Here is a 9,963-nt window from a genome sequence, read left to right as displayed (position 1 = left end):
ACTAAAGGCCCCAATATAGTCCGACGTTTTCGACGCGACTGGCTAAGTCTACGACGTTAGCCACGGCGCGTCGGCTACGACAGGCGCGTCAAAAAACTGCCGCTTCTACAGTCTGGCGCGGCTGGCGTGCCCGATGCCGCGGCGCGCATGCGCACAAGACACCCTCGAGGGCTGGTACGTTTTCGGGGTTCATTTTCGAGCAGACGACAGGGCACCTACAGGGACCTGGCTGCAGCCTATCAAGGCACTAATTACTGTTGTGATCAAGGCAATGACGCGATGTGTTTACTGCGAATGTTCAAATGGCACAAGGCATTTACAGCCAGCCGTGGAGACGTCCAGCCCAGCAACGGCCTGAGCCCGCGCCGCCGCCGGCTACAGACGGAACGATGATTGTATACGTGTGTGTTTTACTGAAAACTAATCAAAATTTAAGTATATGTACGATTACAGAGGAGTTAGAGATTACACAGTAATGAGGATCACTTTCTCGGCTGGCCGCAGTTCCTGTAGAATTCCATAAATTTCGCGAATTCCCTGGTTGTTGAACCACTGACGTTCCGTGAGGCCAAATCGAGTACGGCCTTCGAATCCGGCATGTACCGGTCACAACTCTATGCGAAGCCGCTTCCGCAGTTTTTGGTATTCTTCCTATGAATGTACTGCAGATAAGTGAAACAACACCATCGTTACACCACCTAGAGCAATGCATTAAAACGAGCATGGCACACGCACCGCAGCGAAGAACTCACAGCTGTGCCTAGCCGCACTACTGACAGTTTGCATCGCAGGCATTTTTCTTTGCTCTGAACGTCTCTATAGTCAATCCGCTTGGTATCATAGATGCAGGGCCGCCCTCGAATTCCTTCTAGCAGCTTTTCCGCAACGGTGTCTGAAATGCGCACGTGGTTATAGCACGGTCTCTGTCTACATGCAAGCCGCCATCTTCACTGCGCGTGAGAAATGCTGGAATGTGTGGCCGACGCGGCTGACGCGGTCGGCGAGAAATAGGCGAGATTCTATTTGCGCGTCGGCGACGTTGGGCCGCGTCTGCTCACGCTCGCTACGTCCATCACGCCGTGCCGTTGGACTATAGACCTCGGTTTTTCGCTGACGTAATGTCGCGGATGCCGACGTGCGCGCGCGCGTGTTACGTCGGACTATATTGGGGCCTTGAGTGCCCACATCCATGCACTCTGAAGGTTGATAGCTATGCACAAATTTTGCCGCTCACACACGGGTACAAAAGTCGTCACAATGTGCACGCCTTCGCGCCGTGAGCACGTTGCACGTTCTCCCACCGTGCACACATTGCGCGTCTTCTCATTGCACATCCTCGTTCGTACATCCTCGTTCGTACATCCTCGTTCGCACATTCTCGCGCTGTGCGGGTCGATAACCACGCACAGATAACCACGCAGAGCCTCGCACAATACTTTCAGTAGGGTTGTACACAGGGACGAGTGCCCCGGGCGCTGGTTGGGGAGCTTCCTCCTATTCCACTCTTTGGGGACAGACGTTTTAGGCGATGCTACCGCCGCCGTGGTGTTTGTTTTCGGCACGTTTGGGATCCGTTCCCTGCGAAGTCACAAAGCATGCCGCCTTACTCTTTGGTTCCTGCCGACAGCGGCCAGGGGAAGTTCGCTGCTGCGGCGCTGCCATCCGAAATCAATGACCTATCTACCTTTAACGATAAGGGGTTTCTTGAGGACCTGGGTCACTGACGAGAAGCCGAGGCATGCCATTTTTGCGGCAGTTTCCACTCTCTACGAGACGAACAGCGCGGAAATGCCTGACGACTTTCTATGCAGGCGGGGACATCTCTCCACGAAAACATCTGTCTTCTTAATTCCACAGCTAACCTGTGCAATTCCTAGTTCAGTTACCTCCTCTAGCGATTTCGCAGTTTCGAGCTCCCGAAGCAGGATCGCGTATGAGGATAGAACGATTGACGCGTGTGTTTTTTCTTTATAGGCGCCAAGTTTCAAGTTTATTTCATACATACATACAAAAAAGTCGATACAGTAGAAGTTGTACAGAAGAAGGTCCTGTAGTACAAGCCTGTCGGGGGGACCTCCCAGAACAAAGCAAGTGAGGTAGAATTGTAAAAAAAAACAAAAACTGGAAGCAGTGTAACAAGTAATTAGTATAAACGTACAACCATCAAAACAACGCTTAGAATTACATCAATGAGAATAAAGACGATAAATATACAGATCATTAACTTCAGTGCATAGAACAGACAAAATAGCACATTCGAAAAGTGAACTATATAATGGTTGAAGAAAATTAACTATGTAGCATGTTTATTAAATATTGTTTCATGCGGAAATGGAATTAGTGAACAGTATGCGATGCTTTAATTTCTGGAGGTAAAGAATTCCAGTAGGATATAACGGCAAACAAGGTAGTAAATTTTCCGTAAATAGTCCCGACTTGTGGCAAAAGATTATTGCCATGTTTAAACCTGGTAGGATTAGTATTTAAAAGCTGGTTGGTAATGTACTCAATATGAGCATGAGGATTTATTAGTTTATACATAATCATGGACAATTTTAGGCTCAATAATTGTTGAAGTGGAAGTATGTTCAAACTGTGGTACAGTGGCAGAGTGTGATTGGAATGAACTGAATGACATGAGCCTGATGGCTTGATTCATGAGGTGTTCAAGTCTTTCAATAAGCGTGTAATATGTATTTCCCTAGCAAGAGAAACAGTAGTTAAGGAGACTATGGATGTAGGCATAATATAACGAACGTATTATGTGAGGTTGAAAATATTCCCGGGTTTTTATTATGATGTGAATGCCGAACGAACCTTTATGCATGAGCGATTGAACATGGTGATGGAACTTTAAGTGCTTGTCAAGAATTACGCCCAGAATCTTAGAAGTTTCTGAGATAGGCAGCGCATGGTTATCAATCGTTATTCTAGGAAGAACATTTATGAAAGCGAAAGGAGAGTGAAATAGCACGAAAGTTATTTTGGGGGGGATTTATTTGTAACTTGCTATTTTTGCACCACGCGGTAATGTTATTAAGATCTGTGTTAAGCATATGCTGAAATGTGGCGGTGGATCTGTGAGAAGCATAAATGGTTGTATCGTCCGCATATAACATGCAATTTGTATGATTTAGTGCAACGGGCAGATTATTAATGACCATTAAAAAGAGTAAAAGGTCAAGTATCGATCCTTGCGGAAAACCTTTGTTTACAGCCTGAATGGTAGAAAAACTATTATTTACAAGAACTACGTGAGATCGATTGCTTAAATAACTGCGGATAAAATCGAGGGGTGGGCCGGAGATTCCAAATTATTCTAGTTTATGATCAAGAATGTGATGGTAAATTGAGTCGAAAGCTTTTAAGAGATCAATAAAAATGGCTCCAATAATTAAACCATTGTCAATGGCTCGCTTCACACTTTCAATAATATTTATGAGTGCTAATTGGGTAGAATAGCCTGGTCGGAATCCAAATTGTTAAGGAGCTAAATCTTTAAATGTACTTAGGTAATTCATTAGCCGTGTGTAAAAAAGCTTCTCGATGACATTGCTGAAAAAAGGAAGGGTGCAAATGGGATGGTAATTGTTGATACAAGTTCGATCGCCTTTTTTGAAGATGGGATTATTTTACCAACCTTAAGGCAGTCTGGAAAAGCACCTTGCTTTAAATATCTTGTTTATTAAAATTGCCAGAATTGCGCATATATCTTCAGAGATAAGCTTAACTCTAGAGGGATGAATATAGTCTAACCCTGCACCGGTTGACTGAGTGATTTAATGACTTAGTGGATTTCTTCTGCAGATGTAGGACGCAAGTAAAACGTGTGGGAGCAACGTGACAAGGAGGGTAAAGTGGTTACGGTCTGTGAATTCTGGGAAAAGCTGAAGTGCTGCTTGAAAGCATTGGCAATTTTGCTGGGATTGTTATAGGTGGTGTTTTCTTATGTTATTTTTGTTATGCATGCTTCGCGATTTTTATTGTTGAGAAATTTGTTTATTAAGTTGCCAGTTGCGCCTACAGTCGTTTCCGTTTTTTAAAATGCAATCTTGATAGTAGTTACGCTTTGCAAGTTTCAGCACTGAGGAAAGTACTTTAGAATATTCTCCACAGTCTAAATCTCAAAGCAGTATTAAAAGGCTGTGTTTTCAGCTTTCTACGCAGATTATTGTTCTTGTTAATAGAGCGGACCAGGGCAATGGTAATCCATGGATTTCGTGGTGTTCGAAACCACCGCACGGTAAGGATATGCTTGATGCATTGATCAATGCAGGTGGCAATTTTTGTCGAAAACTGCTCAAACGCCTTATTTGGGCATTCCTCCTCAATCTGAGAGCTCCAATCTATTTTACGAATTAAACCGGTAAATTCTTCGTAGGTAAATGATGCTTTAGTATGGTTATTTACGGCCTTCTTTTTCAACTCTAGAGATAAAAAAATGTGGTTGTGATCTGTAATTGTATACTCTATTACTCCTGCTGTGCAATCAGCATCCGTATTAGTCAATATGTGATCAATTAGTGTATTCGAACTAATAAAATCAGAACGAGTAGGAGAAAGAATTAGAGGAAAATCGCCAAAATTCAGCATACATTGCACATATTAAGAACAGCATGAACTGCTAGAGTCTAGAATATTAGTGACCGCATTAGTGACGAATATCTGTTTCTTGAGGCCGACTCGGTTTCGCAATGGCTGCTGCAGCACCGCCAGTTACAAACAGAGGTGAGAGATACGAGTGGTACGAGTTCTCCCCCCCCCCCCCAAAAAAAAAATAATAAAGCCCACAACCATCCTGTCACCCTTTCCACACCAGCTTAACGAAAAAAAAACGCACCGTCATTCTTTTCATTGTAGATCTTTTTCTTTTTTTTTCTGCCCTCTTTGTTGGAGCGCGACGGCGGCCAGAATGCGCCCGGAGGAGGAGAGAAACAACCGAGCGCGCGCGCAAACAAGTGCTGGAAAGCAGCTCGGAGCAGACGACAACATGCGTTTCCATGCGGCGGAGAGCAGATGTAGTCTAGGTGGCTTTGGGCAGATGACGCGGCCGCGCTGCGCGGAGGTTTTGACGGAGTCTCCATGGAGAGCGCTGACGATGGATGGATGGATGGATGGATGGAATATAGGAGCGTCCCCTTTGAAACGGGGGGGGGGGGGGGGTAGCAGTGGCTATCATGGTCATTTTTCTCCCTATATCTTAATTATTGTTTTGGATTTGTTAACTATACCACCATTCTATTTATTAATTTTTGGTTCTACATTATTAACATTATGTCACTTCTCTCCTTTTAAGCCACCAATCTTCCAGTCGTTTTTTGCTAGCTTTCACCGCCGGTTTATTCACCCGACCACTGGTATCTCTAAACCCCAGAGCTTCAGGAACAGTGATTGCGCCTGCATCAACTTCCGGATGGATACCATTACATTCGAGTAAAATATGGTCAATTGTTTCCCTGGAGTTACCACATATAGCACATGGGTCATCTTCATTGTTAAATTTCTTTTTGCAGCTGCGTGTTCTAAGGCACCCTGATTTAGCTTCAAAAAGTAGGGCATGCACTGCCTCTTGAGTTATCAAAGAAATCTTCCTTCCTGATCTGCATTTTCCACTTTCGGTATAATTCCACACTCTGTTTCTTTTCCATCGAATTTATCCAATTTTTACCTCATGGGTTTTTCACCTGTTGCTTAACGCTCTTTATTTCTCTATCCTTGTGACTAGCATACTTACTAGTTAGTTTCCTAGTTCTTTTCCTCCATTGTGAGTCAACGCTTTTTAGGTATAGGTATTTAAATGCTTAGGTGCCCGTCTGTTACTGTCCTATTTTCCTCAGGCGTTCCTCATATAATATTGCCACCTAGCGTTGCCAGGTGGCAACGACAATATTTTACTCTGAGCTTCCCGCACTTCGAAAGATGCCCAGCCCATATCTCCCTGTAACATCGCATTTGTGATTTTGCCGTGGGCACCTAGTGCTAATCTTCCGACGGCTCTCTGATTTATTTCTAATGTCGACTGTACCTCTGATTTTAAGCACAAAATCGCATTTCCGAAAGTAAGTCCGGGCACCATAATTCCTTTCCAAGTACCCCTCAAAACCTCATACCTGTTGTATCCCCACTTTGCCTTATGCTTCATTATCCCGGCATTCCTTCGCCCTTTGGCCTTAAGTGATTGCTCATGCTTTCTAATGTATACCAATCCTTCGTTTACCCATACCACGAGATACAGTAAAATACCGCTTCAACGAACGTCACTTCAACGAACTATTCAGTTGTACGAACTTTTTTCAAATCCCCCTCCAAATCGCCATTGAACCCAATGCAAACGCCCTTCAGTTTAACGAAATTCAGTGCAGTGCGCATTTCAGTTTTACGAACGTATTCCGCGGCGCCACGTACGTCTCAAAGGTCACACTGATCACTTCAACGAGTATAACACGCCCCTTTTTGCTGCATATTTTTATTCCGAGAACGGCGCGGCCATGCTTTAACAAAATAGGCTACCTAGATAGGCTCGTAGCCAGCACAAGCCATAGCTGGCTTGAACATTTTGTTGGCTCCACAGCTATTAGCAGCCAAAGCCATAGCCGCAGATACAGCCTCAGCTCTACTAGCCCTACTGTGAATAGGCTGCGCGTGCTTCGTACTAACAATGAGTGCCAAAAGAAAACGCTTGTCTCTTGACGAAAAACAAGAAGTTTTACGTCGACTGGACTCCGGGAAGCGTCAAGTCGACGTTGCGAAAGCTTTTGAAATTCCAGCGTCATCGCTGTCTACCATCAAGAGCCAGCGCCAAGCGATCGCGGCCGCATCGGAAAGTGCGCAGCTCGGTCCCGCGCGCAAACGACTGTGCGCTGGGTATTTTAGCAAAGTCGATGACGCTGTCGCCACATGGCTCAAGCATTTAAGATCCAGGAACATTCCAGTTTCTGGACCCATGATACAAGAGAAGGCCGTGGAATTCGCGGCGCTTTTCAGTGTTACCGGCTTTGAAGCAAGCAGTGGATGGCTGCATCGCTTTCGGGCGCGCTACGGAATCGGTTAGAAGCAAGTCTCCGGTGAAGCAAGGAGCGCCGACACCGCTGCTGCAAGCACGCGGCGTGAAGAAAAATTGCGCGACGTCATCAGCGCCTACAGCCCGGACGACGTATACAACGCCGACGAGACTGGTGTATTTTACCAGCTGCTTCCGGACAAAACCATGTGCTTCAAAGACGACGCGTGCAAAGATGGCAAACACTCAAAAGTGAGAATTACAGCATTGTTTTGCTGCAACGCATCGGGCACCCACAAGATGAAGCCCTTAATCATCGATCGATACGCCCGCCCAAGGTGCTTTAAAGGGCTTGCATCGCTTCCTTGTGATTACGCCCATAATTCAAAGGCCTGGATGTCGCGCGACCTGTTTACGAAGTGGATAGTGGGCGTGAACAATGAAATGGCCAAAACGAATCGCATGATTTTGTTAATTTTGGATAATTGCTCGGCCCACTTAGTCGACACTCGTCTCAGCAACATCCGAGTTGAGTTTCTCCCGCCCAACTGCACATCAATCTTGGAGCCTCTTGATCTTGGCATTATCAAAAATGTGAAGGTGCACTACAGGCGTCGGCTTGTGCAGCGCATTCTGATAAATCTCAGAATGCAGAAGCCTGAGCCAATTAATGTGCGACAAACAGCTGAAATGCTCACAGGTGCTTGGTGGACTGTGAAGCCAACAACGATTGTGAACTGCTGGCAGAAAGCAGGTTTAAACGCTGCAAACTGGGCTGCTGTTGATGCCAGTCCTGAAGAGTAAGAAAATGACAGCGATGAAGGGAGCACTGAACCTGGTGGCTGGAAGGAATTGTCAGAAAGACTGGGTACTGACAGCCTTTTGCCTTTTGAGGACTATGCCTGCTGTGACTCCCAGGTTGAGACATGTGCCACGCTGACTACGGAAGACGTCGTAGGAAGCGCACTACCTCAGGAACAAGAGGAGGAGGAGTAAGAAGAATCTACCGAAAGAGCACCAACTGAAGAAAAAATTTCAGCTAAATAAGCATTGGTGTGCTTGGAGAAACTGAAGACCTTTGCTGCCCAGCAGACTGTTGTGCCGGAGAAAGTTCACGAGGGCTTGGACATAGTGGCCCAGTTCACAACCGCTGCAGTCTTAAGTGGACAAGTGCAGAAAAAGATTACTGCATTCTTCACAAGGACCTAAGTAGTGAATATCAACTTGCAAATAAATGGGTTGATATCATTTGAACACCCTGTTCTTCCTTTAGCGCAAGATAACAAGCTCCGACATACTTATTTCAGTTTAGTGAACTTTCACTTCAACAAAGTTTTTCCCGGGGACCCTCGAAGTTTGTTCAACTGAAGTTTCACTGTATTTATATTTTGCTACTCTAGGTATTTCAAGGCCTTGTATTTTAAGACCCTGATCAGTTGAGCCGCTGAAAATCATCAGACCCGACTGAACGGCGCTGAAACTGAAGCCTAGAGCGTCCCCTTCGTCTCCGCAATACTTAACCAGAGTTTGCAATTCTTGCAGGCTCTCAGCTAGCAGTACAATATCATCTGCATACATCAAACCGGGGAGGCGCTGCTCTACCGCCTTTCCACCTAATCTAGTATATGACAGGTTAAAACCTAAATTACTTTCTTGTATCCTCCGTTCCAGGTTTATCATATAAAACATGAACAGCAGCAGTGATAGAGGACAGCCTTGTCTTAATCCTTTGAATACTCTGACATCTTCCGTACTTATTATCCCTTAATTCCCATGTAATTTCTACTTCGTTATCCCGGTATATTTCCTGTAGGAACTCCGTTATCTCAAAACCGATACCTTCTTCTTTTAATATGTTCCACAGGAGTTCCCTGTTAACGTTGTCGTACGCCCCCTTTATGTGCAGGAAGGCCAAATACAAAAGTCAATTTTCCCCTCTATCGATATTTCGATGCACTGGGTAAGCACGAACAGGCTATCATCTAAGAGGCTACCATTTCTAAAGCCGTTCTGAAGTTCTCCGAGTATCGTGTTACTTTCTACTCATGCTTCCACCTTTAATTTCACCGCCTGCATGGCCAACCTGTACATAACAGATGTTATGGTAATCGGCCTGTAGGATTTTATGTGCATCCTTTCTCTTTTCCCTTTATAAATCAAATTCATTTTACTCAGCCGCCAGCTATCCGGAATTCGCTTATTCGTTATGATTGCTCCAAAACATTTAACAACGTTTCCTTACTTCTTGGACCAAGTTCATTAATCAGCTTGATTGAAATTGCATCTATTCCTGTAAATGTGTTTTTAGGAATATTTATTTTGCCTTTTTCCAGTTTAGATTGGTCAGTTCTAATCTGCTTTGTATTCTGCTATCTTGTGTTGCTTCCTGATTTGCGGAGATTACCCTATCGTCGCTCTTAAATGACTCGGCTATAACTGATGTAGATCACTGCGTTGTCTCCATTTAAACAATTTCCCTCGTTATCTTGAATCCCAACCAGCTTTTTTTTATTCTTTTTACCTAGCCAGCTTATATGGTTCCATAATTTTCTTGCTCCGCCTCTAGAGGCATCGTGTACGTCAGCCATCCAGCGTTCGGTGGACTGCTTTATTTTACTTTGGACGAGGGCCTGTACATCAAGTTTCTTTTGCCGAAATGATTCCAATTTTTGGTCGATTTTCTCCTGAGATACTTGTGCTTTCTTTGGCTTTCGGTGTTTCCTTCAAGCAGCCCGTCGTTCTTCAATGGCTTCCCTGATTTCCATATTCCACCAGTTTCGTGGCTTTCTCTTTCCATTCCACCGGTTTGCTACTTTAACCTCCTGAATTTTCCTCCTTATGAGTAGTTCTACCTGTTCATAATACCAGACTTCCATGGAGCTTTTCTCTATTGCTTCCTCTATGTCTGCTGCTATCTGAGCTATTTGATCGTCGTTTGATTTTGCGTTTACGTTTTGTGTAAG

Source organism: Amblyomma maculatum, chromosome 7, assembly GCF_055883805.1.
Source record: "Amblyomma maculatum isolate TAMU_Amacu chromosome 7, ASM5588380v1, whole genome shotgun sequence".
Taxonomy (NCBI): domain Eukaryota; kingdom Metazoa; phylum Arthropoda; class Arachnida; order Ixodida; family Ixodidae; genus Amblyomma; species Amblyomma maculatum.
The sequence above is the reverse complement of the archived record's forward strand: the minus strand, read 5'-3'. Positions refer to the sequence as shown.